Source organism: Rhagoletis zephyria, unplaced genomic scaffold, assembly GCF_001687245.7.
Source record: "Rhagoletis zephyria isolate East Lansing unplaced genomic scaffold, Rhagoletis_zephyria_1.1 Rzeph_scaffold_02319, whole genome shotgun sequence".
NCBI lineage: Eukaryota > Metazoa > Arthropoda > Insecta > Diptera > Tephritidae > Rhagoletis > Rhagoletis zephyria.
The window spans coordinates 81,023-87,277 of record NW_016159403.1 but is presented as its reverse complement, the minus strand read 5'-3'; positions in this window follow the sequence as shown (position 1 = coordinate 87,277).

The window sequence follows — 6,255 nt, the reverse complement described above, 5'->3', positions numbered from 1 at the left end:
AAGCAGCGACGCAAGCGCTGGTAAATAATACATAGGAAAAGTAAATTCAGACAAGGCAACCTAGGCGGACACCCTTAAATCTTGAACGGGAAGAAGGCCAGCTTAGCAAAAGATCTGGTTTCGGACCAAATTGATCCCATCTTCCTACTCTTTAAGACTGAAGCAGCAATCCCACATGGCAGCATGTCGATTCACAAAAATGGTATATCAATTGTTCTAAACACTTTNAAAACTGTGCAAGATCCAATGACTTGCATACCTATCTGTAAAGGAGACAATGAAAACAAAACCCTCTGCCGGTATAGAAGCTCTACTAAATCTTACACCGCTTCATGTGGCAAAACAAGAGGAAGCAGCGACGCAAGCGCTGGTAAATAATACATAGGAAAAGTAAATTCAAACAAGGCAACCTAGGCCTATTGATCCCATCTTCCTACTCTTTAAGACTGAAGCAGCAATCCCACATGACTGCATGTCTACTCACAAAAATGGTATATCAATTGTTCCAAACACTTCACGCTTATATTTTCCTCTAATCAAAGGTGCACCAATATACCAGGCGGAACCACTTGCCATACTTGAGACCATCCACGTCTCATTAAGCAGGGCACAACAAAGATCTCCATATTTTCAGGCAGTCAATCAATTCTCATAGCCCTAGATAGCTACCTAGTTATACTCATCATAAACTCTTCTAGAGCTCACAGAGCACTCAACGATTTATCCGCCCAGAATGGAGTCTCCCTAATCTGGCTCTCTGGTCATGAGGGCTATGATGGCAATGAGAGAGCGGACCTCAACGTTAAAAAGGGGCAGACGACAGATTCGTTGAACCCAGTCCATTTTTTGTATTCAGCAATAATGGCTTAAAAAATGGTGGTGCGTACGATGTCGACAAGCCAGAAGCCATTACGCCAGATAGAAAATCTTTATTAAGAGAATATTTGGACAAATTGAATAAACTCGACACGAAGTTCGTTCTTATCCTGAATGTCGAATTTGGACCCTGCGAACAACTAGCTCGGACCTCTTCAGAATATTATCATCTTTAAGTTAGAGATGCCAGAACGAAAAAATAATAATCGATGCAGGAAGAAATCATAAAAAATAAATCGATCTCCCAAGATCTATTCNTACTCATCATAAACTCTTCTAGAGCTCACAGAGCACTCAACGATTTATCCGCCCAGAATGGAGTCTCCCTAACCTGGCTCTCTGGTCATGAGGGCTATGATGGCAATGAGAGAGCGGACCTCAACGTTAAAAAGGGGCAGACGACACCTTCGTTGAACCCAGTCCATTTTTTGTATTCAGCAATAATGGCTTAAAAAATGGTGGTGCGTACGATCGTACGATGTCGACAAGCCAGAAGCCATTACGCCAGATAGAAAATCTTTATTAAGAGAATATTTGAACAAATTGAATAAACTCGACACGAAGTTCGTTCTTATCCTGAATGTCGAATTTGGACCCTGCGAACAACTTGCTCGGACCTCTTCAGAATATTATCATCTTTAAGTTAGAGATGCCAGAACGAAAAAAAAATAATCGACGCAGGAAGAAATCATAAAAAATAAATCGATCTCCCAAGATAGATTCATATAAGTTGCCAAAAAACACAATTTACTTAATTATCTCAAAAATAAAAAATAAAATAAATAAGGCCTTCTGACCAACACTGGAATAACAAACATTATTGTAAGTATATTTTAAAACATGTATTGATATAACGGTTTCAATATCTAGATTTATCCAAAAGCTGCCAAGTAGCTAACAATCCGTAAATACCTAAAAGAAACTGAGTAGTCGTTTCTATATTAAGACAACAGTATGAACCAAGGCGAATTAATATAAGGTGGTGTTACTAGCTCAGCTGATTTTGTGTATGTGTTTCGCCGCACGGCTTCTGATATCAAATTGAAAAATTTTGTTTGAATTTCTACACACACTCTTACAGATTTTGACAGTTTATGCCGCCAAAGCAAAAACAAAATACATGTAATATATATGTTATATTAATTCGCCTTGGTATGAACATTCAAAAGAAACTTCATAAATCCTGAACCGAACTTAGGAAATTTTTATTTTCACAAAAGAGGGAAAATTTTGTTTTATTTCAAAATTAACCACTATTTTAAAAAATTTATTATACATAAATTAATACACTAGCCCAATAAAGCTTACATATCGAGGGCTTATATTCAATAACCTCTATCTGCACTTTTCACAAAAATAAGATTCTGATATAAAAATCCACCTAAGACTTAACTGTCATCGGTGATATTCTTGACAGAAGAACTTACTATTAAATTGCAAAGTCAGAATTAACATCATTGATGAAAAGTAAGTCCCAGATGGGTTCTAAGATCACAAAGTAGTTCTTGTGAAAATTGCAGATAGAGGGTATTGAATATAAGCCCTCGATATACATAAATACATTTTTTTTTTATTTTTTTGTTTTCGTATTCAAAAATTTATTAGTAGGCTAAAAAATAGCAAAAACGTTTTTTTTTTGTTTCGCCAACTGCATATTTCACTCCATAAATACCCTTTTTAGAAAAAATTTAAGTATGCAGTTTTGTAGCGCAGTTTCTTCAATACAAAGTAGATATGCTCGACAAAATTTTCATGTTAATAAAATGAAATGCACCAACATCAAAAAAAATAATAATAATTAAAACGAAATGCCAAAAGTCAACGATATTTTGCAGCCACTAGAAGCGTGCACTTTATTTTACTAAAATTGAATGGGCCACAAAACTGCATCCCCGAAATTTTTCTATAAAGTACTAATAACTTAAACACTGCCGCTCACGTTTATACTTTTGAATGCTTTAATTTTTTCAATATCATTTTGCTCCAATTTGCGCTTTGGCTATTTTTTGTTAAATAAAATACAGCAAATACTCTAAATTACAGCTAGATCCAAGCCCCCTTAATTTTTTTGTTCCAGCCTCAAATTCAAATTTGATTAAAAATTTCTAGGTTTTCTAATGCAATGTTATAGGCATCAATTGAGAAAAAATCGAATGTCGATTCTCGATTTTTTTTTGGATTAAAAATAAACGGCTCATATATCAACAAATGAAATAGTGTTCACAAAAACGATAAAAAGGAAAATAAAGTGTATACAAAGATGCACCTCCCAGATATTCATTGATTCATGATCTAATCATAATAGAATTCATTTGGCTATGATTATAATAATGTTAGTCATTTTAACTCAATCTTTTTCTAGATCTAGATGATGCTTTGGAAGAAAATAAACTTCTTGATATATACAAAAACGACATTTTAAAAACGAGGCTTGGACTTTAAGCAGATAATTTTGAATTGTCTAACCTCTATAATCAGTTAAAAATATTGAAAAACATGCCATGAGAAAGCCCTACTTACTGCGCTGAAATAGCCGATCAGCTTAGAAATCTTCCGCTAGTGTGGCAAGCCTTTTAGACTGGTCAATTTGATAAAGACGGTTCGAACTTCAGCAGCTTCTAACGAAAGGTCTTTCAATGTATTGTGGAGATTAGATTGATGCTTTAAACACAATGAAAATTACGGCCCACAGGCTACCGGCCACAGCTTTTCTTCATTATCTAAACGCTTTGTCGTTGAGACGTGAATTTTTTGAACAAGGAAGTAACAAAAGAAAAGGAATAACCTTAAATGTTGCTCGAGAAATAGAAATATAACTACACTCGCCACAATCACAGTCATGGTGTAGCTCTGTCGCCGCCTAAATAATTATATATGGTCGGTTGTTTCCAATATGTTTCGCAACAATTGCGCGGATCAAAATACTTAGGCCTGCCCTAAAACAAATTTGTTTTGAGGTGGCACCCATGTCGTTCTACAGTAGTTCAAACACTTGTGCCACAATACATATTTTCATATGCAGAAGGCATATGCTTTCAACTGTTAATTGAATGTTTGCGCGAGCTTAATTGAAAATAAGCGCCGCAAAGTAATTCTCAACGTTAAGCTGAATATGAGAATTACATACAAATTTTGTTATACCTATTATTGCTCAGCCAGGGCCGCAGCAAAGAAGAGTACGATTTCTGGCGCTTCAAAACCAAAACTTCCGTTTGCACTGGTGTGAGAATTAGCTCATATTCGACAGTTAACTGTCGATTTTCAGAACAAAATTCTTAACTGAACTTGTAAAATTAGGTGAGTAATACAATTTCTTTTTAAGCTTTTCCTTGAGTGGGAAAAACAGTGTGAAGGGCAGGAAAGTAGTTTTTAGAAGTTAGATTTATGACGCAATGTCCATCAAATGGCGTATTTAGACGATTTATTTGATGGTATGCACATCACTCGGTAAGTCCAGGTCCAATCGATAATTGAAAGGCATACAAGAGAAACCGTTTGTCGGTTTGTGCCAAGACAAGTGTACTTCGAACACTAAAAAGCTTCTCATAAATACCATCTACCGTTCGGAAGCGACATATATATAGGCATCTTGATTTGTGTTTTGTATGAAGATTTACGCCACAAATTGGAGGAAAAGTTTGGCTCTAAACTCAGCTAAGGTGTGAGCCCCATTTTTTTAGTTTTTGTGCTACTCACCAGCTTTAATTTCATAATACAGGTAAACGATGAGACCTGCCTAATGAAATGAAAATTCTGATATGAAAATTTTTCAGAATACTCCGATTCACGAAATGTTGTGGCTATAATAAAAACAAATTCAAACCCTTTTTGGGAAGGGCCTTTTTCAAGTAGGCATATTGTTTTATGTTCCATAATTCTTGGCACCGTTTTTCAAACTTAGCTACGTTGGGTAAAGCGAGGGAAAGCAATGGGAATTTTACTAGTACTAAAACATTAACGCTTTATTAAATTTTTCTTTTTGTGGAGTACTCTTCGACTTAACTCGTTAGTGGGAGGACCCGATTGCGAAATAGGTAAAGTGTTCAGGAAATTTTTTCACAGAAGTAGTTGAATGGCAAGGTTGGTAAAATAATATTTTCCAAACATATGCTTCAAGTAGATGAACACTTTGTCTTCTAGTAAATCAGTAATTAAGTCACTGGGTTCATTGATTATGAATCGATCAAAACTGACCAGAGAATGTATGAACCGATGTTGAAACGTTATCTTAATCTTAATCTTAATCGTATCTTAATACTGCGCAATAAAACTTATTTGGATTTGGTAACAGTGGTATTACAGGAATCTGAATGACTAAAGTGTACCTAAGGTAGTCTATCCGAGCGATGGCTTGATCAAAGGAGGGTTTTGAGCCTAACTAAATTGCAAGCGATCGGCTTAGCAGGTCACTATTTGACTTGAATTCAGCTATTTGCGATGAGGGAAAAATATCCCGGCATCTGCGTTTTAATCCGTTCGGGGCCAAGGGAAACATACTTCCCAAAAAGTCCTGCGCTTATAAGAATATTGTGTGCATTTTGGCAGTTACGTATTTAAGTTTTTAAAATTTTAAGAACAACATTTAAAAACAAAAATAGCAAAAATTTGGTAACCAATATTACTCAAACTTTGTTTGGGAAAAAATTTCAGGGATTTAAGGAAAAATAATTTTTAAGAGAAAATCTAAATTTTTATCAAAACAGTTAAAAACGTATTTATTAGAAAAAACGATTTTCTTGAAAAAAAATTCACAAAAATGACAAAAAATTAACAGTATAATTTAAAGAGTATAACTGTTTTTCAAAACGATGTTTTAGGTTTTTTGGAGAAATAAAATTTATCTTGGAATATATAAATTTGTTTTGAGAAAAATATGAATTTAAATTTTACTTCGATTTAATATGTACATTTAATATGATGTACATAATAATATTTTTAATTTCTTCTTTAAAAAAAATAAGGTATCTTATGGATTTGAGAAAAAATAATAATTTGTTGTTGTTTGTTGAATAAAATGATAAATGAAACAAGTAATTTTTAACCAAAAAACAAACCCGACTTCAATTCTCATATACTTTACTTGTACTTTAAACGACGATATATATGTATATACATATATATATCTCATGACCCAACGATCGGATCTAAACCAGATTACTATGGGCAGAGCTGGGTAAATGCAATTACATTACAATTACAATTACATTCCTCAGTAATTGTAATTAGGATTCAATTCCTTTAGTTCACTGCAACGGAATCGATTACTTTTTCAATTCCTTGAAGTAATTTCAAATGGAATTGTTTTTTTCTTTAATTCCATTACAAGGAATTTCATATTGTAATTGGAATAAATTACGTGCTAGTAATGTAATTTCTTTT